The sequence below is a fragment of the Chiloscyllium plagiosum genome, chromosome 14 (genome assembly GCF_004010195.1).
Source record: "Chiloscyllium plagiosum isolate BGI_BamShark_2017 chromosome 14, ASM401019v2, whole genome shotgun sequence".
Classification (NCBI taxonomy): Eukaryota; Metazoa; Chordata; class Chondrichthyes; order Orectolobiformes; family Hemiscylliidae; genus Chiloscyllium; species Chiloscyllium plagiosum.
In genome coordinates this window covers 23,412,589-23,439,425 of record NC_057723.1, presented here as the reverse complement: position 1 = coordinate 23,439,425, position 26,837 = coordinate 23,412,589, and the positions used below count along the sequence as shown (strand labels likewise).

Here is a 26,837-nt window from a genome sequence, read left to right as displayed (position 1 = left end):
TCTTGCACTCCCTCAGTGATAGGAGTACTTGCCACTGCCAGGATGAAAATTGATGCCAACCTCTCAATAAGGGGGGTGCTGGTGGTACTGCTCAGTACAGTGTCCTGACATGTTGGTGACTATAGGCCAAGATTACAATGGAGCAAGTGGCAAGCTAGAGTTGCTAGGGAGCCACTCATTGCTGTTGAATTTCTCTCTGTGGGAGAATAGAAAATTGCATTTAACTGAGGCAAGATTGTATATAAATGAGATGATAGCACATGTAAATAGTCCCCGTATTGCTCACCTGTGGAATTCTCACCTTGTTGTTTAAACTCTGAGTGGAAACTCAGATTTTCTTTCAATATGGAGAATCTTACATTTTCTGATCTTGCCTTATTTTCCCAACTGATATGTTATTGCCCACATTGTTCAGGGACTGGGAGAACACCCTCACGCCTCCTGCCCCCGACAACATTTTGAGTCCTATACGACTTCTTTGGAACTAAAGACTTTAACCCTTGTTTCCCATCTACAGGTGCTGCCTGTGCTGAATTTCACCAGCACTTTCTGGTTTCTTTACAGTAGCAAACATATTGACAACTAATGCTAAACAAAAAAACCTTCTCAGGATACCTCATAAACACTTCTCTCCCTGACACACATTGCCTTTAACTTGGTATATAATATCTGGATGGCAATGAATAAGCATTTGACAGATTCACATTGCTTTCATTGTAGATGCCAGTTATTTTGGAATTTTTTTGGAATAAGATAGAGGAACTCTTTCAGCATTCTGAGGATATGCATGATGCAAGTTTTATTAAATAAAGTGAGCTAGTGCCAGTTCAGTGACAAAAGTAATCAGTCACTTTGCAGTTCGCAGCAATGTTCCTTTCAGCTCGGTGGATGGTATGCTTAATGTAGCACAATAAACATACCACATTAAATCAATTTTTTAAAAGAACCCTTTTCACATCAGCTGCCTTATGAGTACTGACTCAACTTTAAAATGTTGCCTCATTTTCTCTTGGTGTTAAATCTTCAGACAAGATTTGGATGAATAGGGATGCTATCTCAACCCTTGAAAATCAAAAAGAGTTCGAATCACTTTATAGGATGAAATTACATATGATATTAGCTTAAGGACATCACTAGAGATACGTGCCTGCAGGCAGCAAGTTCCTTTCAGATAAACTCTTCATTTCTCCTTATTATGTGCCTCCACCAAAAAGGAAGTAATCAGAGAACATCTGTATGAAATGACTATTCTCTAGCTGTCCCTGGTAAGGGGCATATCCGCATTATGGCTAGCAAACTGTTTAAGGCTGCCAACCAGGGTGAATTTTCCATTTCCCCTTCATCGCCAGCAGTCATGTAAAATAAAGTGCATGTTCAGTCTGCAGCAACAGGATGTCTAAGGCTTAACCATCTTCTTCATCAATGATAATCTCCATTTCATAAGGGAGAAAGAGAGATATTTACTGATGATCGCGCAACACCATTTAGAGCTCCTTGGATACTGAAGCAGCCCATAAACATCTGCTGCAAGACCTGGTCAACATTAAGGCTTGAGCTGTTAAAGATCAAGTTGTATTGGTGCTACACAAATGCGAGGCAATAAGCTTCTGCTACAAGAGAAAATTCAACCATTTCCCCTTGACTTTGTGATGTTATCATTACTGAAAACTCATGATTAACAAGCTCTGGATTACCATTGATCGGAAGTTGAAACAGACGTAGACATACAGTGGCTACAAAAGTAGGCCAGAGACTAACTTGCCTCCTGTCCTCTCAGTGTCTCTCCACCACATACAAGGCACAAGTCAGGTGTATGATGGAATACTCTACTTGTCTGGATGGCCTACTCCTGCTTCTAATTTGTATGTTAGCATGTGTTTAGGTCCAACATCATTCAAATTCTTGGAACTTCCATCCAAACAGCAACATAGGAGTGCCGAATTGCATGGACTGCAATAGTTCAAGAAGGTGACTTACCATCTTTTTGAGGGGAATTAAGGAGAGGCAGTATATGGTTGTCTAACCAATGACACCCACATCTTGTTATAAGATGCATCTTGTGATGATATATGCCTTTAAGAGGGATTTGTTCTATCCTGTATCTCTTAAAGGAGGTGTTATAAATCTGGTGCAGATGTGTTAGCTCCATGGAGAACAGAGTAACTAGCGTTGGTTCTTTTTTTAAATTAGACAGAAGAGTGGATGGGGTCAGGCTCACACAGACCCAAGGCTTTCGTTTTTGCTTTTGGTTGTTGCAGTTGGGGTTTTGGAGTTGAAACTGCTAAATACAGCTCTTTCTCTCTCTGCTGCTGCATAAGCTTGAGTTCTCCGGCTGCTGCTGGATTCATTCCATCGGTGTTCCTTCTCCTGGACTGGAGGAGATAGCAAGTGAGAGAAATCTATTTTGCTGAATTTGCTTTTGCTAAGGATGGGATGCTGTTGTATTGGACTGTTGATGAGTAGTAGTTAAATAATATATTAAGTATTTCAATACAGTTAAAGGTATGCCTTTTCTTTGTTTGTGTTTTAATTGTGATCGAAGAATAAGGTGTGTTTTCCTTAGAACTCAGTCAAATCCCATCTGGAACATAATATCTTGCACTGTAACTAAGTTAAAAAGTTAGATTGTAATCAATCTTCTTGATATATTTTGAGGGAGTTTGGTCTGATTCATACAATCTGAATGAGTACTTTAAAAACTAGGAATAGTAGGCTGTGGACGAAGTGCAGGCAAATGGGATTACTATAGTTTAGTGTTTATTGGTCAGCAGAGACATGGTGCACTGAAGGGCCTGTTTCTAGCGCTGTATGACTCCATAAGAAAAAAGAAAATAACCAACTCATCTCTATATTACATTAAGCAGGTAAGGGGTCAGGTAGCCTGCTCATTCTTAGGCAGATTGAGAGAATTAAGTAGTCAGCTAATGGACACTTAAGGATCCCATTCCACTTCTGTCTCAATGATGTATTTTGTGAGGATGGGCCTTTCTGTTGTTGAGAGTTTGGAATCCCACCCTCGAGTATTGGAACTTGCACACATGTATGTACACCCCCAGACCAGATTAGTGTGATCCTAACAATCTCTGTTATAATGTAGATCATATTCAAGTACCGTGTAAATAGTTGTTTTAACGCGATACACTTCAGACTGTTTATTCAACCATGAAAATCAAAAACAACAGAATCCTGGTTCATAGATGCAGAACACCCTCCAGAAAATAAACAAACAACATTAAGATGGTCAGTACAAACACTACATCAATATGCTGATCCCACATCACACTGTTCAGTCATCTGAGGACCCTCAGAAAACAAGACAGACGCTTACAGTGGTCATGCTTGAATAGCAAGGAATTTACAATGTGTAAAGGAAGAAATTGGATTTTTATGAACTTCCCCAGGGCATTAATTTAATGAAAGTTCCAACACTTTAGACAGAACACTAGCCAAAAACCTCTCATCAAACTGAGACAATGAATGGAATATTCTGTGACCTGAGATCACTTATACTCACAAGAATTAATTTGTTCTGCATTAGACTGAATTACTCCCGACAAATTATGAGTTGATCCTTGAAGAGAGAAGACTGATTTCTATCTGGAGAATCTGTAAATTGAAATCATAATATTGTTGTGGAAAATCTATGAATAGACTTCCTGCATTTAGCTTTTTACATTGAAACCATAAGCAAGGTCTAGAGGACCCTTGTATAATTTAGTTTTAAGTTGCCAACATGGAAAGTCTTTTCAAAGCAAATAAGAAACTAATTGCAGTGACTTTAGGAAAGAGTTGAATTTTAGCTTGCTTCTCGTTTGTCATTAGCAGGTTTATTGCTCATGGACTGTTTCATGAATATGCTGAAAAATGTGTTGCTGGAAAAGCGCAGCAGGTCTGGCGGCATCCAAGGAGCAGTAGAATCGACGTTTCGGGCATAAGCCCTTCTTCAGGAAGGGCATTCCTGAAGAAGGGCTTATGCCTGAAATGTCGATTCTCCTGCTCCTTGGATGCTGCCTGACCTGCTGCGCTTTTCCAGCAACACATTTTTCAGCTCTGATCTCCAGCATCTGCAGTCCTCACTTTCTCCTGTTTCATGAATATGGCAGATTTTCTGCAGAAAACAGGCTGTACTGCTTAAACATTGAGTACAATTCACAATGCTGTTGAAGGAACTGAAATAGTTCTGCATAAATTGTAGCACATGAGATTTTTTTCATTGTCTGAGCAATGTGTCAGTAGTATAAACATGATAGTCTCTATACATTCTTCCTTAATTCTTCATTATTTTCTCCTTTTTTATTTACTCAGGCAAGGGCAGCACTCGTTCGACTGGCATTTATTCCGATCCTTAATTGCTCCTGCTAAAGTGGCAGGAAGTCAGGCTGTTGAACTGCTGCAGTCCATGTAGGACCACTCACAGGGCTCTTAGGAAAGATGTTCCAGGATTTTGATACAAACAGTGTTAGAATTGCAATACAGTTTGCAGTGAATGATGAGACTTGGAACTGATCTTGCTAGTGGTGCTCTTCCCATTTTCTGAAATTCTCTATCTCCAAAGGTTGGAGACTAAATCACTGAACATATTACATGAGGAGGCATATAGGTTTTTGATTTTGTTTTAAAAAAGAGAATCACAGCTATGCTGAGCTGACACAGGAGAGGATTGATGCCTGGGGCAGATTATGTGTTAGTCCCTCAAACCCACCCCAACATTCAAGGTCAGTCAATGTCACCTTATCGTTTGAGTCCAAATGTCTTGTTAAAATGGATTGGAGCTCTAATGAGATCATCAGCTGAGTGATCCTGGCAGAACCCAAACTGAGCAGCAGAGAGCAGGTTATTATTAAGCAAGTACTGCTTGATAGTACTGTCAATGGCTTCTTCCAACACTTTGCTGATGATCAAGACTAGACTGATGAGGTAATAATTGCCTGAATTGGATGTGCCCTGCTTTTTGAAGATGGATAATTATTTGGCAATTTTCAACATTGTGATGTAAGTGCCAGTATTATAACTGTACTGAAGTAGTTCAGCTTGGGGCACAGCTAATTCTGGAATATTAGTTCATATTACTCTTGCCAGAAATTTGCTCACAGACTTTGGAGAGCACAGTGCCTTCTTGATTTCACATGATTGAATTAAATTTGATGAAGACTGGCATCGAGGGTGCTGCGAACTGAACGTGGAGATTGAGCTGGATCTACCACTCAGTGTTTCTGGTTCAGTACGCTTGTAAGTGCTTCAGCCTTGTCTTTCACACTGATGTGCTGGGCTTCCTCAAAAAAATGAGTTGAAGGACATTTGTGGAGCCTCCTCTGCAAGTTATTTGTATAATTGTTCACTTTCAGTCATGACTGGATGTGAATCTGCAACTCTGCTCACCTTTCCTTGCTTGGTTGAGTTAATAAGTCACTTCATGCATTGGATTCATGTATAAGTATTATATTTCCTCTGCTCACCTCCTTTGACACATCTTTGCCAAAAAAATTCTTTTTGCCATCTATGGGGAGAGGATCATTCTTCTTCACCCTTCCTGTGCAAGAGATACATTATACTGATGCCTCATTTAAGAAGGGCATAGCCTTTTATCCACCTGACTCTGCTACTTTTAAAAACATTTTCTCCTAAATTACTTCCAGCTCCATTAATCTTTAAAGCAGTCAAATTGAAATCCAGACATATGGTTGCACATCATACCCAATTATATTCTTTGGACATTCAAAACCAGTTGGTTAAAAAAATTAAACATTCTCACGCACCCAAAACCTGTAGATTTCACACCTCACATTGTATCACAGAGCCACCTCTGCAATATTGTGAAACATTATATTTCTGAAGGCTACTCACACTACCAATATCAGATGACTCTCAGCACCTAAGGCTGATAATCCAATTTCAATAATTTTGAAGTTGAAATACTGTGCAGATGATGAATAATGTTATGTAAAACTACTGTCAAGCTGTAATAAAAATAATTTGCATATTTCTATGTGAGTTTAACAAATTAAATGCAGTTTATGAACTTCAGCAAAATGTGAGTTGCTTTACAATTCAGATCCCATGATCCCACTCTTTAATCATTAAAATCACAGATAATAGATCTGAACAGACTTTTAAATCCTATGACTATGACTAATTGTTGTTTTGTGCTTGTGATATAGCACAGAAGGCAAACTATTAAAAGCAAGCAAATAGAAAAAAAACTAAAGCTTGATTTAAAAAAATGCTGTTTGTGAATGACTGGACTGCAGTTTACAATAGGTTTTCTAACCAGAGCTGGAAATCCAGTTCTCAATCTGTTGGATTCTAAAATTCCTGAGGTCATTCCAAACAAAGTTCATTCATGCAATATAAAGTTCATTAAATAAAGAGTTAACCTGAATTGCTGTTTGCCTTCAGTTATAGAATGATAAAATCAGAGTCATATACCACAGAAACAGACACTTCTGTCTAACCAGTCCATGCTGACTATGTTTCCAAACTAAATCCCACCTGCCTGCACTTGGCCTATATCTCTCTAATCTTTCCTGTTCATGAACTTATCCAAATTCCTTTCAAACATTGCAATTGTACCTACATCCACCACTTTCTTTGGCAATTCATTCCACATACAAACCATCCTCTGTGTAACAATGTTGCCTCTCCTGTTCTTTTTAATTCTTTCTCTTCTCACCTTAAAAATATGCCCCCTGGTATTGAACTCTCCACTAGGGAAAAGGCCCTTGTCATTCACCTTATCTATGCCCCTCATGATTTTATAAACCTCAATAAGGCCACCCCTCAATTCCTATGCTCCAGTAAGAAAAATGTCCCAGTCTTTTCAGTCTATTTTTATACCTCAAAGCTTCAATTCCTGGCAGCATCCTAAAAAATCTTTTCTGAACCCTCTACAGTTTAATATTGTCCTTCCTGTAACAGGGTGACCAGAATTGCATACAATACTGCAGAAGAGATTTCACAAATGTCTTGTAACAACCTCAACATCATACCCCAACTCCTACAAACAAAGATCTGAGTAATGAAGGAAAGCATGCTAAATGCCTTCTTAACCATACTGTCTACCTGTGATACAAATTTCAAAGAATTATGAAACTGAACCCCTAGTTCTTTCTGTTCTACAAAACTACCCAGGGCTCTACCAATCTACAAATTCTATCCTTGTTTGAATTACCAAAATTAAATACCTCACATTTATCCAAATTGGACTTCATCTGCCATTCCTTAACCGATGGATCCAATTGATTAAGATCTCTTTGTAATTAGAAAGCCTTCTTCACAATGCACAAAACCACAGGTTTTGGTGTCATCCACAAAATAACTAACTATGCCTTCTATATTCTCATCCAAGCTGTTTATAGTTAAGGTACAGAATTCTTTCTAAATTAGACACTAAATCAGAAGCTGAACAAAGGTGGCTCAGTGGTTAGCACTGCTGCCTCACAGCACCAGGGACCCAGGTTCAATTCCAGCCTTGGGCAACTGTCTGTGTGGAGTTTGCACATTCTCCCTGTGTCTGCGTGGGTTTGCTTTGATTTCCTCCCACAGTCCAAGTTGTATTGGTTAGGTGAATTGTCCATAGTGTTAGGTGCGTTAGTCAGAGGGAGATTGGTCTGGGTGGGTTACTCTTTGGAGGGTCGGTGTGGACTGGTTGTACCGAAGGGCCTGTTCCCACACTGTAGGTAATCTAATCTTAAAATAACTACATTCTTATAGACTTGGGAATGTAGCTGACAATGGTAAAGCTCATCAAGTTTATAAGATGCAAACAATACTTTTGACAGCTCTAAAAGCTGTTAATGCTTGCTTTAACCTCAGAATGAATACATGTCTTGAAAGATTAAGACTTGATAGAAGAGAATTGTATCAAAAGGATTCCAGAAATATCTTTATTAATGAACTCGGCAAATTTGTGGAAAATGTGTTCATGGAACTTTAAGTTTAGAATTCATAAAAGTCAGAATTGTTAGTAGGATTATTGATGAGTTTGTCAGATTTATTGTAGTCAAGAGAAGAAAACTATTCAGATGGTGAATGAAGCAAAAATCTGGAAGCAAAATAGGTCAATCCTACATGAAGAAACTCACTCTGATCACAGTGGTCAGCAGAATGCAGAATCCTAAAGATATATGTGAAAAACCAGTTGAGAGAGTAGGTAGATAAATACCAGATAATAAGAGTTGGCACTCTGGACCAAGGAAACCTTACTGGCACAAGCAGTGTCCAGATATGAGAAAAGAATGTAAGAAAATGGGCTATTTTCCAAAACTGTGCCTAAGTAGGACGCTGTTAAAGAGCAGCAAGGAGACAAATAGCTACTCACATAAAGAAATTAATGAACTAGAACAACATACACCAGGAAAAAAGCCAAAAAGTATCTCTGGAGAAAATAAATGATTCAAACCCTGAATTCTGTCCATGGACTCCTCACTTATTTTTAATTTGATACAAGGTGAAGTCTCATTATATCATCAGATAGTGTACCATGCTGAAAGAAAACTTTTTAAAGCATGCAGTATTGCAACTGTGCAGTCCAGGAGGTTGAGATTGAAGATTAAATTTAAATTCATGTTATTTAGATTAGATTAGATTCCCTACAGTGTGAAAACAGGCCATTTGGTCCAAACAGCCCACACCAACCCTCCAAAGAGTAACTCACTCAGACTGATTTCCCTCTGACTAATGCACGTAACACTATCGGCAATTTACCATGGCCAATTCACCTGACCTGCACATCTTTAGATTGTGGGAGGAAACCAGAGCAAACCCACGCAGACACGGGGAGAACATGCAAACTACACAGACAGTCACCCAAGGCTAGAATCAAACCTGGGACCCTGGTGCTGTGAGGCAGCAATGCTAACCACCAAGACAAGGGTAGTCAGATAGTAGGAAACGTATACTTACTTCACAACCAAGAATTCTCACACTTGCTTATGGATGTGTGTTTTGAACTGAATGTTCTTCAAACGACAGAAACAGTCAGATTGGTCAAAATCAAGAAACCCTGTTCAAGAAAAAAACGAGCTATGGAAAATTGGGGCAATATTAGCCAGTCAGGGAACAACAGACCAAGTCAACTTTGGGGTTATCGAGCAAATGGCCGAAGATTTTGTAAGTTATTTAGCATGGCCACTTCCTTGGAATTTCAATTAAAGCTATCAAAGCATGCAGGCATTGATCATGACTATGATGCTAACATGTCCATTACTTTAATGGATGGATGCCGTATCCATGATCTTCATCAAGCTCCTCCCCACCATAAAGTTAAGAGTGATATACAAATGGTCAAGGAAAAGGATGGCTAACAAAAGTAGGAACACTATTTTAGACACTCACTTCTTAAACTATTACATCTCCTGTCAGCCAGTATGCAACATGCAACTTTCCCTTTGGATGCCTTAGCTTGCCCCTGTGTAGATGTATGTCAAGAAATATTTGGCATGGCCCCCATGGATTCTAAAGCTTAAAGCTCATTATCCAAGAACATTTCAACATTCCAGAGGGATCTGAGCAGCTTGTTTCAAGGACAATGTAAAGTAGGGGAATGGGTAAAGGAAGAGTATCACAAGACTTCAACCATATTCTACTGAAATAAAGGTATGGTACTAAAGGACATTACTCAAATAAGGTAAGGTGAGGCCACAGAAACATTTGAAACTCAAGATAAAGACTTTGAAATTGATATAGAGGGACACAGGAAACCAGTGGTACTTCATCAGAGATAGTCAATAGTATTCTAAATAAATTGCAGTATAAGAACAGTAGAAGCTCATGAAGAAATTATTACAAATGTTTACTTTGAGAAAGTGAAGGCATAAGTTAAAGGATCGTCAACATATTGGAGAAAACATAGTATAAGATTTCTCATCCAAGTATCTTTCCATTAACTGCAAACTCAAGAAACATTATTTGATTTCTTAAGTTAAAAGAAAAAAATTTTAAGTGCTTCTTTAAGTGACTCAGTGAAATTGATCATAATGATTGGCAGCATTTTATTAAATTCCTGGATATACATGACTTATTACTACATATGCATTTATATAGAAGTTTGAAAGGCATGCACTCAAAGAAATGATTTAATGATAGATCTGGAATTTACAGTTCATGCAGAATAGAGATGGGAGAGATATTAAATGCCTATTTCTTGACAGTTTTTACTGTTGAGAAAGAAATGGAGGCTAAATAACTCAGGGAAATAAACATTGATGTTTTGAAAACAGTTCACATAACAGAAGAGGATGTGCTGGACGTATTAAAAAACAATGTTAGATAAATCTCCAGGATCTGATCAAGTGTAACTCAGGACATTGTGGGATGTTAGGGAGGAAACTGCTGGGTCCCAGCAGAAATATTTGTATCATTTATAAACACAAGTGAAGTATCTGAGGACTAGAGGGTGGCTAATGTTGTGACTTTATTTAAGAAAGGCTGTAAGGACAAGCCTGGAAACTATAGACCTGTGAGTCTGACATCGAAGGTGGGTAAGTTGCATGTGATTCTGAAAGATAGGATTTAAATGCATTTGGAGAGGTAAGGATTGATTAGGGATAATCAGCATGGTTTTGTGTGAGGAAAATTGTGTCTTGATTGAATTTTTTTCATGAAGTAACCAAAAAGATTGATGAGGGTAGAGAAGTAGACATGGTTTACCTGAACTTTAGGAAAGCCTTTGACAAAGCTCCACAAAGTAGAGTAATTAGTAAAGGTAGATCATATGAGATTCAGGGTGATTTTGTCAATTGGATACAAAATGGCTTGATGGTAGGAGGCAGTGTGCGGTGACATTAGTAAACCAGATAGATTTTTCCTGGCAATCAGCAATGGTTCCATGATTTATCATTAGACTCTTGACTCCAGATTTATTATTGAATTCAAGTCCTACCATCAGTCATGGTGGATTTGAACCCAGGTCCTCAGAATATTACCTGGATCATAGTCCAGTGACAATACGACTAGACCATCACCTTCCTTCTGTGTGTGTCTTGAATAAATGCTTTCTGTTTTTACTGCAGATTAAAAAACAAATCCTGCATTTTCTGTTCCTCAATATTCTCCTTTCATTAGATTTTGTCTCCTAATTAACCTTTTTATTGCTTTAATTCTGGCTTCAGGACATTCCTGAATTTGCAAACACATTCTAAATGGTCCCTGTGGCTATTGATTTCCCTTACAGTGACCAATCATGACGATTATGTTCGCAACATTCAAACTGAACTGTGAATACCTTGCTTACCTTTTGCTTTTCCAATGCATAAACTACATCTTTTAAAAAAGAATTTCCCTTCCCCACTAGGGACTTAAACTTTACTTAGGGTGTTTCCAATGCCTGTCTGCTCTCCAGCTGAACCTTGACTCAGGGCTGCGCCTGAAGATTATAGACATCCACTGCAATCTGTAACTGTGAAGATGTGACTAGTCTTCCAACTCCATGTAGTTCTAGCACTCACTCATTGCTGGTCATCTCACAACATAAGTGAAATGTTTTTACCATCAACTTGTAGAATTTTACCACAGGGTTTTCTTCTGCAACGATGTTGATTGCCCAGCTCTTTTGGCTGCTGCCTGTCTCCTAGCTACCTGACAAAGGAACAGGGCTCCGAAGCTAGTGCTTCCAAATAAACCTATTGGGACGATAACCTGGTGTTGTGTGTTTTTTAACTTTGTCTGCCCCAGTCCAACACTAGCACCTCTGCATCATATCTTCTCCAGCTGCCTTTTTAAGGTTGCATCTTAAGAATCTTCAGATGCTGTCTGCTGTCAGTCTGTACCCATGCCACAGCTAAGTGGAGTCTGCAGTAAATGCCACCACGTTGTAAGGTGAATCCTGACCTCAGCTCCTTATCATGTGTCATACCCTGTAGGGACTATAGGCAATCAATAATTAAGCATCCCGCAGAGCTGTTTGAGTAGGAATTTCCTTAGCAACAGGCAATGAACTGTCCAGCTGGAACTCATTACCTAAGTCCTTTATAAAGAAAATTGAATCCATCGGTTACATTCTTGACTGGGTATCCTTGGATTGGGAGCAGGTGGTGTCCGTCAGTGCTCTCGATGCCTTTAGAGAGGTGGGCACCAGGGGTGGGACAGTGCTTTATTTACCCATCCAACTCCATTTTGATTTAGTCCCTTCCCACTATCCCTACACTCCCACCCCCTCATTGTCTGATGTTAACATTGCCCTTGACAGGCTTTGGTTGCAAATATTCAATCGGCCACACAGGTGTTTTCTTGGAGGTGGAGAAAAAAAATGAATGATTGAATGAATGAATGAATGACTGAAATGAATGAGACGCAGTCCACAATTATGCTCGTAACAGGGTATCTTTGGAAAGGGAGCACGTGGTGCCCATCAATGCTCTCAATGCCTTTAGAGAAAGATAGGCACCGTGGGGGATACAATGTTTTATTTCCCCTTCCAATTCCATTTGGATGTAATCCCTTCCCATTCTCCCTAATCCTCATCCCCTCACCTTTGATGATTTGTTCTGCCCACAATGGGCTTTGGTGGTAAATATTTCATTGGCTACACAGTTAATTACTGGTGATAGTTAAAAGAAAATAATCAAAAAAAGTCACAAAAACAAAAACAGAAAAGGAGCACCAAACTCAAAACATTAACTCTGATTTTTCTTCACAGATGCTGTCAGACCAATTGTGCTTTTCCAGCAACTTCAGTTTTTGTTTCTGATTTAAGTATACACAGTTCTTTTGGCTTTCAAAAAAAATGTGACGGTGATTTTGGTGGTGGCATTTTGGGCATAAGCCCTTCATCAGGAATGGAGTTGTGACCACAGGGAGTGATAAGATAAATGGGATGAGGGTGGGGATGGGGGTTGGGGGATGGTAGCTGAGAGTGCAATAGGTAGATTGAGGTGGAGGTAATGGTTATAGGGTGGAGAGGAGGGTGGAGTGGATAGGTGAGAAGGAAGATGGACAGGTGGGACAGGTCATGAGGATGGTGCTGAGCTGGAAGGTTGGAACTGGGGTAAGGTGGGGGGAGGGGAAATGAGGACACTGGTGAAGTCGACATTGATGCCATGGGATTGGAGGGTCCTGAGGCAGAAGATGAGGTGTTCTTCCTCCAGGCGAGAGGTGGTGAGGGATTGGCAATGGAGATAGCTCAGGATCTGCAAGTCCTTGGCGGAGTAGGAGGGGGAGTTGAAGTATTTGGCCATGGGGTGGTAGGGTTGGTTGGAGATGTTCTCTGAAGATCTGCAGTCCTCACTTTCGCCTAGTTGACTTTAAGCTGATGAGTGAGCCTGTTGTGGTGCAGTGAAAGTATTACTATTTCTAAAGCCAGGATGTCCAGATTCAAGTTCCACCTATTCCAGAGGAGTGTAATAACATCCCTCAATGGTTGATTTTAAAAAAGAGCCAGTGGGGCTCCTGGTGATGCAGTGATAGTGTCCCTACCTTTGATCCAGGAGGCCCTGCTTCAAAGTTCCAGCTGCTCCAGAGGTGTGTAATAATATTTCTGAACAACTAATTGGAAAATATCAAAAAAGTAGTCCTGGGCTGCACTGGTGGCAGTTGATAGTTAAAAACAGCAAAATGAAGTCATGATGATTTGGCAGTGGGAAAGCCGTTCAGTTGTGTTTAAGAACACTTCTCAATGTAAAATAAAAGCAGACTCAGGATATTTTAAAAAAGGCCCAAGGGGCCTTAATGGTGCAGTGATAGTGTGCCTACTTCAGGGCCAGGGGGCGGTGGGGGACTGTGTTCAAAGTCTATCGGTTCCCGTGGCATGAAAAAAAATCTCTGGCCAGATTGATTCAGAAAATAAAACAGACCCAGGGATATTTCTGCAGTACGTCCTTCCAGGCTGGGACTAGCCTATGAGTGCCACAAATAATCACACTATTTTGGTGTTCAGCAATAAATGCTCCTTTCCAGTTGTGCTTCCTGATTCATTACATTGTGTAAGATCCGTTTGTTATTTGATGCCAATGTCATCTTTTGGAGAAGGGATGAACAGTGCCCTGTTGGGTAGAGAAATGTCATCTGACCATCTCACAAGAAAATGCTCTTGACTCTATCAAGATATAGTTTATTTCATGATAGCAACGAAGTATCTGTCACATCAGGTAATAGACAACATTACTGTGTCAGGAAGAAAAATCTTATTGTTAGGTGTAACTACTTTGAGGTACGAAACTGTTCTCCACACAAGTTCATGTGACATCATTCTATTGGGGTAATGCTTAATGCATTCCTCAGCATTAACCCTTCGAGATCCATACACTTCCCACCTCTTCAGAACAGCCCTTTCATTTATTATCAGGCTATATGATGTAAATAATGTTCACGTGATGACATTTGAAAGCTTATTGACTACTCAAGCCTTAAGGCACAAAGCAATAGTAATTATGGTGAAAACTGAATTCAAAACTTGTGATGTAAGTTTGTAAACAGATTTAAATCTATAAATAAATTGTAGAATCAAAGAGAAAAATTATGCCTATGTTATATTCTATTACTATCACGAGGCTTTTATTTTTAGTAGGGTTGGAGAGGTTGATTGACTTTATTTTTTTGATATTATTTTCTATTTGCATAAATAAACAATTTAATCCTAAAAAAATTGGTTCATGGACTTTATTCATTTGATAATAAATCATACGTAAAGGTTTTGTATGAATAAAATGGCAACAACTTTAGACCTTGATTGTAAAATATAATAGAGTCAATAGTTATTATTTTTCATGCTACACACAGATACCTAAATAATTGGAATCATTGGTAGCTAACAACATCTTGTTCTGTATTTCAAACACATGTTCAAGAATTTGTTGATGGACCAGGTTAAAAAAACAGAGTTAAGGAATGAGAAATTAATATTGAGACTGTGTGTTTTTGTTTTTCATTGTTGTTTCTTGATTTTGCATTCCTTTCCTGAAAGAATAGATTTATGCTGGTTGCAATTCAACAGGCAGCTCTGTCATGCATCATTGAAATAGCTGGCTGGTGAACCGAAAGAGGTTATTCATTTGAAAGAGTGTATAAAATTTGAGACTGATTCAACTGATCTCCTTTGAATTAGAATCACTAGATTCTCATCAGGCTTGCATAACATTCATCCTCCTTGTCTAGGCTAATGCCAACCGTAACACTATTGTTGTGTAGCTCAGAGGTGGTACTCTCGTTACCCTGCCGAAGGTCATGCTTTATCCTGACCGACTTTACAGTGAAGCACTAAGCTCGTACTGAACTCAGAAGTGACATCTTTCAAATGAGATATTAAGCCAAAGCTCCATCTGTTGTCTAAGGTGGATGTCAAAGATCCTAGGTGCTATTCAAAGAGAGGATGGCATTTAGTTAGTGTTGTGGCCAACATTTAATGCTCAAGGAATGCCATTAAAATAGTGAAATTGTCATTTCCGTCAGTGCTGTTTATTGAAACTTACTGTTCCCAAACTGAATGGAGCTCAAAAGTTTTTTGTTAACTTAACAGCATATTGAGGTCATTGAAGGCATTATATAGCTGCAAGTTCTACTGTTTTCTTGTAACCACTCTGGCCAAGATTAATTAATATAAGAACCGTGATTGAATGTTGGTCCTTCCTTAACCACATTGTTTAATGACAATAGAGATTTTTTTGTTTGCACTGAACTGTTGATGAAGTATATTTACCTCACATGTAATATAGCTGCAATAACTTTGAAAACTGAAAATGCAAGTATCCATTCATTTCGAGCCTGAGTATAGTCAGCATGTCTGAACTTGATATAAATTGTGACCTAGACATTAATATAGTCTAGCTGTAAACATAATATATAGCATATGAAAGATGCACATAATTAAGCTTTCACAGCACTAGAAATGCCAAGATCAAATTCAAAAATATTATAACAATGCATTCAATTTAAATAACTTAATAGGTGGAAAACAAAGTTGGTACCCTTACTTAATATTACCACAAATCAGCCTTTTTAAAATATTTTTAAAAATCTTCTGCCATTTGTAAGAACTACAATTGTGCATTTAATGACTATGACCTTTTGTACTGGCAGGCGCTGTAAATTAAAGATTTAAATGGTACATTGCTCTCTACAGTAATCTGGGGCCTGTGTTAACAGAACAAGCACCTTTGTGTCTCCTCAACAAATAAATTAAAGTATTGTTGCTAAGCAATGCAGAATCTGAAGTCAATTATCTAATTTAGAATACAGAATTCACTGATAAACTAGGTACAGAAATAAAAATAAAGGTATGATAAAGAGAGATTTAAAGAGTAAAAAAGAAAAAAAACATTTGAAAATGAATTTAATATATTACATTTTTAAAATTTCCAATAACAAGTTCAATCTGAAGAAATGGTATATCACACTTGTAAACATTAATGATCAGAGTGAGAGAAGATGTAACCCAACTCTAACTCATGGTCACTCATCATCCTAATGCTTGCTAGCTCACCTTAGCCAGTAATAACTCAAATTTAAAATTCTTGACCTTCCAATGGCCTAAAATCATAAAATGTATGAGCAGAGGTATACCATGCAGCCCAGTGAGTATGCCCCAACATTCAATGAGATCATGACTGATCTCGAAACTCTCAGCTCCACTTTCTTGTCTTTTCCCTTTAAACCTTGACACCTGTACTAATTAAAACTCTGCCTTCCTCAGTCTTGAAGAATTCCACAGATTTACTATCCTCTGAGAGAAGAAATTCTTTCTCATCATTTTTAAATAGTCTCTCTGTTCACTATATCTATCCTTCTCCACTGCTCCAAATGTCTGAGACCTTGTGTTCCTCCAGCTTCAACCAAATGTGTACCCCTGATTTTAATAACTATATTAATAGGCATACCTTCAACTGACTGTGCCCTAAGTTCTGAAATGCTTTCCCTGGTCTTCCCACCATACCAATCCTTCTTACCTCCTTTAATATTGTCCCCCAAAGACTTACAACTCTGAAAAAATTTAAGACATCTGTCCTACTACTTTTTTTAATGCTGGTACCAAGATTTATTTGGCATTGCACCTGTGAAATGCCTTGGAGTCTTTCACTATCATAAAGAAGTTACGTAAATACAATTGCTGTTGTTTGGCAGTTTATACCAATTGTCACTTCTTAAGAAGGGTTTCATTCATTTTTATGATGTAAACAAAGGGCCAGTCCACTGCTCAATACATTTGAATGGGATGGGGAGAGGTTAGTCATTGTATTTTTATTTTCACATAGTGTGGAATGATGCATTTTAGACAGCAACTTCTGGATTATAGTATTTCACTGCACTCTTCTGTAGCTGCTGTGAAAGTTCAGCAGAAATAATGGTCAGTACATTAGTTATTTGTACAGTCAACTCTGGCCCAATGATTTTCTTAAGCTATTATACACTTAATGGGAGTTCTGTTTGTTTTCAGTATTATCATAACATTTGCTTAGTCTGTAAAAAAGGGCGGACAAACTGTCTTTCCATCCTCTAGCATTACAAAGTAACAAACCCTTTAAACCAATCGCTATTCTTCTTCCATGTAATGTGGGTGTTACTTGCATTTAACATTCATCCCTAATTGCCCTTGAACTGGGGTCTTGTTAGAACATTTCAGAGGGCAGTTAAGAGTCAAACTCTTTATAGTGCATCTGGAATATGGCTCAGACCAGGCAAGAACAACAGATTTCCTCACTGAAACAACATTAGGGAAGCAGATGTATTATTAGAGTAGTAAAAGTCAATAGTAGTTTTGTGGTCACCAATGAAACTCACATTTAATTCTAAATTTTAAGAATTAACTTTAAATTCCACGGGTTGCCACAATGTAATTTGAACCCATGTCCCCAGAGCATTAGCTCGGCTATGAATTATTTGTCTAATGACATCACTCTGCCACCATTTCTGCCTCTGAACAAACATCCCCCAACAAAAGGCTTCTTTATTTTTCTTCAGCCTTTGATGCAAATATTCAGTTCAATGATTATTACTTTAGTTTATATTTGGTTTTGCCAGTTATTGCCTAGCTTAGTTTATTATTCTCTTGATTTCCTGGTGCTACAGTCCAGTCCCAAGCCAGTGGCCATTCTTCCATTTCCATTATATAATGGAATGATAAAATAGAGTTGAAGGGTTTGAATGGCCTTTTCCTGTCTCTACTGACTCCACTTCCAATTCCAATAACAAGTTATAAACAAATTGAAGACTGTCCTTGAATGGCTAACCTCTAATTTCCCCTTTCTACTCTTAGGTGGGGTTCCTTGTCAGATCTCAATCAGATTAACTGAAATCAAATGTTCAGCACAAATGAAGGAAAATGTATTAAATAGTGCCATTTCTTTGTCTTGAGGTACATTGTTGCATAACTGGTTTAGCTCAAGAGCACTTTGATTGAATCTAAAATACATGTAGAGGCTGAGTTTCCTTTTTGGGTACAATTGGTTATTTCGACAAATGATGATCAAGTTGATGACTATTATGAAATAATGTTTTCTTCTGGCCTGAATTTCCACTCAAAGATATTTGCATATTGCTGAACATTAAATTAATTGTAAATTCAAGTGTAAATTAGTGCAGTAAGATTAAAGTTTGCAAGGATTACAATAGAGAGCAGGAATATGCCACTTGGACCATCAAGCCTGCTGCGACATTCAATAAGATCATGATTATGACACATTCCAACTTCAGACAATAACTTTTATTTCCTTACATACTATGAATCTATCAAGCTCTGCCTTAAAATTATTCAAAGATTCTGTTTCCACCACCTTCTAGGCAAGAGGGTTTCAAAGACTCTCAAATCTCTCTGACTTAATTTGGTTCTGCCTTATTTTTGAACAGTGATCACTCTTCTAGATTCTCCCACAAGTACCTCCAAATGTTGTATCACCAATGTCTTGCATAACTGAAACATGACCTTCTCACTTTTGTATTCAATTGACTTCAAAGTAAAGGATAACATTCTATGAGCTTTCCTAATTCCTTCTTGTATTTTCATCTTGGCATTAACAGTTCCTGCAATTGGACACCCAAATCCATCTGCATCTGAGAGTTCTACAATTACTCAACATTTGGATATTATACGTTTTTTAGTTAACTTGTCAAAATGAACAATCTTTCATTATCTCACATAATACAGGTTGACAACCTTTTATCTGAAATTCCAAAATCCGAAAAGCTCCGAAATCTGAAGATTTTTTTCCAGACGTTTATTTCTCATTACCAAGGATGTTTGGTGTGCAAACAGTTAATGTAACTCCGCACCCACTCAACCCATGTCACTCAGATTGATGTCGCGGCATAGCCCAGCACTGGCAGGCGTCAATTCTGTCTCAGTGCTCATAGTAATCACAGGTAGTCTGTTGGTCGGTAATTATTTTTGTAATTTACTATGAAAATGCCATTTAATCCTTAATCCAAAAAATTCCAAAAACCAAAAAGGCAGCTGGTTCTATGGGTTTTGGATAAAGGATTGTCTACCTGTACTCCACCGGCCAGACTACGACACAATCATTTAAACTAGTTATATCCTTTTAAAACCTTAAGAATTCTTCACAACTCACTTTCCTACCAACCTTTATGGTATCAGCAAACTTAGTTATGATACATTCAATCCTTTCATCCAGTCTTCTATAACAATTGTAATAGGTTGAGGCATCCAGCACTGATCTTTGTGGGACAGAACTTGCATAATTTTGCCAAACTATTAAGCCATTTGTGTTTCCGCCCTGCTTCCCATTAGCCAGCCAATATTCTATCTAGGCCGATAAGCTATTTTCTACACCATGTGCTTTCATTTTCTCAATGAGACTCACTTTGTTAACTGATTTTGTTTGACTGTCACCTGATGAAGGAGCGTTGCTCCGAAAGCTAGTGTGCTTCCAATTAAACCTGTTGGACTATAACCTGGTGTTATGTGATTTTTAATTTTGTTTTAGATAGCCATAGAAACTTACTATCAGATTTTTTTAAAAATACTTATCACTAGTTTTTCCTTGTCTTCTAATTTATTACCATCTTATCATTTTTTTTAGGGCTGGCTTTTTATCAGAAAACTGGCTTAACATCAATGCACCTTAGTGACATTTCTCACATTATCTGCCCAACCACACCTTTTTACTTAAGCCCCATGTCTATATGGCAGTCTGCACAGAGTATCCTCCTTTTGACCACAGGCAAAGTACTCATCATTGTCAGTAATAATCCTGCAAGAGCTCTTCACTGTTTATTCACTAACACGGGACACCTTTACTTACCTCCACCAACACTTACAATTGGGCAAGCCACTTTTAGCTTACTCAATCCCTCCCCTTGTTTCACTCAAGTGGAAAATACCCCACTACAGGGTGGAGAAATCCAAGATAGGTGGTGGGATGCCCAGCATTTGATTCCACATCCTTTAAGATGATAGATCATGACCCTGACCATTCATTTGATCCCAAAACCTCCACATATAAGAAAAAATTATTGTCTGCTGCTGTGTCATTCTCCCTCACCAAATGAAAAACATACCCCATATATTACTGAGGCAGTAATTTTCATCACCTTTGCACTTTTTTTTTTGGAAGGAAACAGTGATTGTTCTATATCCAATGAGTTGCATAGTCAGCCTCTCAGTCTAGATGAGACCTCTGTCTCCAAAATATTATCCTGCCTTCTAACTAGCTGCCAACCCAATCAGCTTTGATCTTTCTCTCATTCTCACCCAACCCATTTATTTAACAGTTAGTGTCCACACTTTCACTCCTGGGCCTCAAGCATATCAGTTTATAAGCCATAAATCTTTATGTGTCACTCCTCCATAAAAACTTGTAATCTTTACCTTTTCACAGCATGCTGTAATGTCTTCCTCCTTATATGCTGTTTCCCCTCCCCCTCTGTAGCCTTGAAACAAGGTCAGTCAGGTGGACATCATAGAATGAGTTCCCTAATTGGAGCTGTTTATCTAATCCAATCAGGGAGCCTTGGCTGACAGGTATAAACAGGAGTGTTGGCGCCGCAGGGAGTGGAGTGCATTATTTCTCCCTCCAACTCTATTTTGATTTAGTCCCTACCCTCCCCTTCACTGTTTTGATCACACAGCACTGTCCTTTGATGTGAAGGGCAGTGTTTGTCACTGGCCACCCGGGTGTTTTCCTATCTTCCTGGTGGTGGAATTTGAATAAAGATTCATGCACTTTGTGTCTTTCACTGTGTCTCACACGTATACACACATACCATGGGTGCTGGGGAAAAAATAAGCACTACCGCACTTAGGCGGTAGTGTGGGGTTTAATAAAAAAAAACAGGAGTGTCACTTAGTTCTTTCTGAAATCTGCTTTGGCACTGACATACCTAAAATCCATTCCAAGTTGTATATTTAAAAAAGAAGAAAAAAAATAAACAGGAGTGATCACACAGCATTGCCCTTCGATGTGAAGGGCAGTGTTTGTCACTGGCCACTCGGGTGTTTTCCTATCTTCCTGGTGGTGGAAATTGAATAAAGATTCATGCACTTTGTGTCTTTCACTGTGTCTCACACGTAAAAAAAAATTTTAAAAAAATAAGCAGGAGTGTCCCGCGCTTACCCCAGCCCGGACGGAATTTCACATTGGCCCCAAGGTCCCGTACTTCCCGCAGGAGCCTGTGCCCCACAACCTGAGCTGCCTCCAGAATTTTAATTTTGTTCCCTTCCAGGGGGTAAAAAGGCAGGCCCTATATAGACTGCTGCTGCACACCGTCCACCTCTTCTCCCTCATCCACCGTCCGGACACGCCTTGGCGTGCCCATTTGCCACCGGGCGGTGGAGATCCCCAGTGGAGGGCTCTCTACGTGGGAATCCTCCCCCTTTCTCTCGGGGATCTGGGGTGGAGGGTGCTGCAGGCAGCTGTCCCCTGCATCTGCAGATTGCGGTGGTTCACGGACTCCCAACCCAACTGCTTGTTCTGTGGCGCTGTGGAGTCCGTGGACCATGTATATATTGGGTGTGGGCGTTTGCACTCCCTTTTTGATTTTCTTAAAAACCTTCTCTGTTTTTGGCTGCACTTCAGTCCCACGCTCCTGATCTTTGGGCACCCGGTACGGAGGAAGGAGGGCAGGTCTGAAGACCTCCTCGTGGGTCTGCTCCTGGGCCTGGCCAAACTGGCCATCAACAGGTCCAGGCAGCGGGCCGTGGAGGGGGTCGTTAGGGCTGGCTGCCTGCCCCTCTTCCGCGGTTACGTTAGAGCCCGGGTGTCCTTGGAGAAGGAGCACGTGGTGTCCACCAACACCCTGGAGATGTTCAGGGAGAGTTGGGCACCGCAGGGAGTGGAGTGCATTATTTCTCCCTCCAACTCTATTTTGATTTAGTCCCTACCCTCCCCTTCACTGTTTTGATCACACAGCAGTGCCCTTTGATATGAAGGGCAGTGTTTGTCACTGGCCACCCGGGTGTTTTCCTATCTTCCTGGTGGTGGAAATTGAATAAAGATTCGTGCACCTTGTGTCTCTCACTGTGTCTCACACCGCACACACACCATGGGTGCTGGGGAAAAAATAAGCACTACTGTGGTTAGAAAAAAAATAAAATAAACAGGAGATTATAGCGTTGCCCAAAAAAAAAAACAGGAGTGTCAGACAACCTGTTCATTTTGAGAGCTGAATCAGTGTCAAGGACTTTCCATGTATACATAAAGGAGACGTGGTGACAGGATAACAGCCTCTATGGATTTATTTCACCCTCCACTGTTTTAACTGTTATTCCTTCCGAATTCCAGTTCACTGTCTCTCATCCCCAAAACTGAGTTCTCAGCTTGCCGCCTATAGCAGTGATCCCTGATAAAAACAACCTTTTGTATTTTAGTGAAAAGTACTCCCACAACTGACACACCCACCATCTTCACAAACCCAGATGGACAACTCTGACTGTGATTTGAGACATGGTCATTTGATTAACACACATGCCAGAGACTGCAGGCATATGGTTCAGGTGTGAGATTGATATAGCACAGTGGCTTTGAGCAACATTACCACCCCCTTGACTTCTCACTGTTGACTACTACCACAAACTGCCTGGCTTTGTGTTTGCACTAATCAGGGAGGTAAGGCAGATGGACTGTGAGCCTTTAAATTCTGAATGAGCAGAAAATATGAAAAGGCATGGCAGCAGTGCTTTGAGCATTTTAGTAGGCCCAAAGTGAATGAGCACTAATAAAAGTAATTGAGGATCACTGAGATAAACCCTGACGTGATCCATGCAAAATGTCCTGACAGCATCATTATATTGGAAGGTGTCCAAACCCACAAAAGTGCAGCATTAAGGTGCACAGTTGTTTTGTAAACTGATTAGAGATGCGTTATGAGAATTGATGAGGCTAGTGCGTGTCTGATGTCAATGTCTGTGGGTAGCGTGCATGCAGTCGCTGCCAATGGAGCATGCTGCAAGACATTGGTGACTGATGTCCATGATGGAGGTCTGGAAGAGTGAACTGTGAGCTGGAATGACCTACTGCTCTGACTTCCATGTTGGTAACTGTTGATGTCTGGTTGCTATCTAGTAGGAAGGAGAATGAGAAACTGCAGATAAATGAGTTGAGATTAATTAATAATTCAAAGTAAATTCATGAAAATCAATGCAGTAGTTTTCTCACCAGTCACAAATGGGATTCTACTTTTGTAGTTCAAAACTTAATTGAACTTTATGCTCTTAACCTCAAGAATCTCCTGACTGCTGATCTTACTCTATTTTCCCAACATTCAGTGGATGGGATCCTGATGATGGGGCTCTTTGCTGAAACATCAATTCTCCTTCTCCTCGGATGCTGTCTGACCTGCTGTGCTTTGCCAGCACCACACTCTCGACTCTGATCTCCAGCATCTTCAGTCCTCACTTCCTCCTCCTGATTCCACCCTTAGTCATTGTTTGCTTTTTTTATATATTCATTCTGTCATAGTCTGATCTGCCATTCATCTTTGATAATATCATGTACTATTTTAGTCAATCACAGATGGTCAATTCTTTGTTTGAAATGTATACAGGCTGTAAACTCTTGAATATCCCCTTTAATATCTTCCATTGCACCTGCATTGTCCTATCCCATAACATAATTTGCCTGTTCATTTTGGCTAACTATCTTCATTTCCTCATAATTTCCCATATTTATGTTTGAAATACTAGTTGTGTATCTACTCCTTCTTGTTTAAACTGAATGTAAAATTAGATCAAATTCTGATTGCTATAACCTAGAAGCACCTTCATTATGAAGTTATTAATTAATCTAACTTCATTCTACAACACCAGATCCAGCGTATCTTATTCTCTGGTTGGCTCCACTACATGTTCTTCTAAAAAAAATCTTGCAAACATTCCCTGACTTTCTGATTACTTCAGATTAAGATTTCCCAAGTTTATTGCTGTATTTTTCTGATAAGTTCCCATTGTTTCTTCCCTTATATTCCACCTTACTTACCATGTGGTTACTGTTAGGGGGCTTGTACGTCACTCACATAAATGACTTCTTGTCTTTTCCATTTCTCATCTTTAGTCAAACCATGTCTACTTCCTGATTTCCTGGATTTTGTCCCTCCCTCTGTAATATTAATAACATCTTTCTAGCTTCCTGTCCTTCCTAAATTTCATGTACCCTTCAATATTCAGAATTCAATCTATGTCATCCAAGTGTCTGTGGTGAACATTAAATCAGGTTTATTTTTATTTGTACTACCATTAGTTTGTTTTGTCTCCAGCACTATATGCATTTTACATAGAGCCTTTAGTTACTTTTTATTTTATTATTCTTGTTACCTTTGCCTTGTCTGTTTATAAATTCTTTGATTTGTACTCTCTCCCCCATTCCATGATCTTTTTATCATTTCCCGTATTAATATGTTTTTCTCTAGTCTGGATTCTACTCTTTAATTGACCAGATTGCTCACTTGCCCCACTAGTGTATTTAAAGCCCTCTTTACTGCCTAGTTTATTCAGCACACCAGAATACAGGTCTCAGCATTGTATCAGCTGTAGACCATTCAAATGGTACAACTTCCACTTGCTCCAATCTTGGTGTCAGTGCCGCAAATACAGCACCCATTTGAACTGCACGAGCCTTTTGAGTCAGAGAGTCATATAGAACGGAAACAGCAAACAAATGACTGTATGTTTATTAAAAAAAAATATTAATCACCATATGAATCCAACATTTCTGAGCAACTTGATTTTAGGTCACTGAAATTCACTCATTAAATATATGCAAAAATATTTTCTTTTTAACTTGGAGTACAGTAGTCAGTTACTTCATAAGTTGGAACATGTTTTAAACATATCTTCTGGAGTCCTCACAGTCAAAAGATTTAGTTTAAGAGTTAAAACCACAAGGGCCTGCAGACAAACATAATTAGTAGGAGCTCCCAATGATGATTAATTCATCCTAGGGCTGTTAACAATTGTATGGGTCAAGCCTGTTTCCAGCAATTAACTTAAAAACACTGCAGAAATACAAGTTGTGCTGAACACAAATTGCACATGATTTGTACACTATTTAGTCACTAAGTACTGATTTTCACAGAATTATACCACAAAGCCCAGAGTAATCAAACAGAAGCTCTGGACCATATGTGTTTGAATGAATTTGGAACATCTAATTACCAGACAGCACAACTCTTTCTTAATTTATTATCAATGAATAACGTGGCATAATACTGACCTGAGATTGGGTAGCAGCGCCCACTTAGTAATTCTAAAGAATTCTTATTTTTCTTTGACCTTGTAGAAAGTGATAAGAGATGCAAAACCAAACTCTACGGATGTTGACATTATCAGAACACAGTCCTACCTGATCAGCATGGGAGTAAAACTATAGTATATTCATAATTTTGCTTCTGAATTGCTAGGAATAGATTTCTGCCTGTCCTTTAAGAATAACCATCCAGAAGCTCAATATGTAATAAATCATTGACATTCACTTAGCAACAGTCCTTGCTGATGTCTTTAGCAGATGGTGTATGAGTCAGTAGGGTATGTTGTCAATCAGATAAGCAGGCAGAATAAATTCTGTGCTGAAACTTTAATTTTAGAATTTGTATTTTCGTGAAAGAACAGAGACTAGTGTACAGCTTTTAGACAGCAGGTGAACTTCAGCAAACTGACAGAGGACACAACAGGTCAGGTTCATATGTGACGTTAACTTTGTTTGCACACCATTGCGAGCCAAGCGATACTGCAAAATCTGATGGGAGATAAGAAAAATAGTTACAAACCTAAGTAACATGAGCAAAATGATACCAAGAGATGAATTTACTATAAAAAGTAACATTTTTAAAGGGCTGTAGCATGAGCAATGGTGCGTACAGTTTAAAGTCATAAAGACCAGCAGAACAGTAGGAACTGAGTTTTCTTTTATCTTGGTTGCCACTCAGAGCCAAGTTACTCAAAATATTTTTTTCCAAGAATAAATAATGTATTAAAGGACACTCAAGCTTTGAGCTTTCTCACAACATGAGATAAAGGCAAAGATTAATTTCACAACTTACATAAGCCTTTTGGTTAGCTTTATTAAAAAAAAAAGTATGTTCTTGATATATTAACAGAACTTTTGGCAACTTAGTAGCAGAAGTTCTACTTTCTAAACATGGGTGTGTTAGGCATTGTAAGTTATTGTATGAAGCAGTGGCTCCAGGAGGAAGATATGGGTGCACTTTGTACACCGATGGTAAATCTTCACCACTTGATGCAAAAAGATTAAAGCAGTAGTGTCTGAGGAGTTTCTGAATTTAAGAGGGAGTCTATGACAAAGATATGCTATCTGACCCATGATGATGTTAATGCGCAGTTACGTACTACCACTAAACAGCTCTGAAAGGGAATATAACTAAAGCTCAAACTTTACAGGACTGATTCATCTAGACATCCACAAGGACATCACCTATGTCAATCAATCACTGTGCTACCCACT

At 39.0% G+C, this 26,837-nt stretch overlaps 1 long non-coding RNA gene across 1 annotated transcript; it reads right to left on the bottom strand.

Annotated features, from left to right (window-relative positions):
• LOC122556899 lies at positions 1–26,837 on the bottom strand. The gene is made up of 3 exons (XR_006313691.1): positions 25,590–26,837; positions 3,515–3,606; positions 1–196 (listed from the first exon to the last, which is right to left on the bottom strand). It is a non-coding gene; the product is annotated as an uncharacterized LOC122556899 (long non-coding RNA).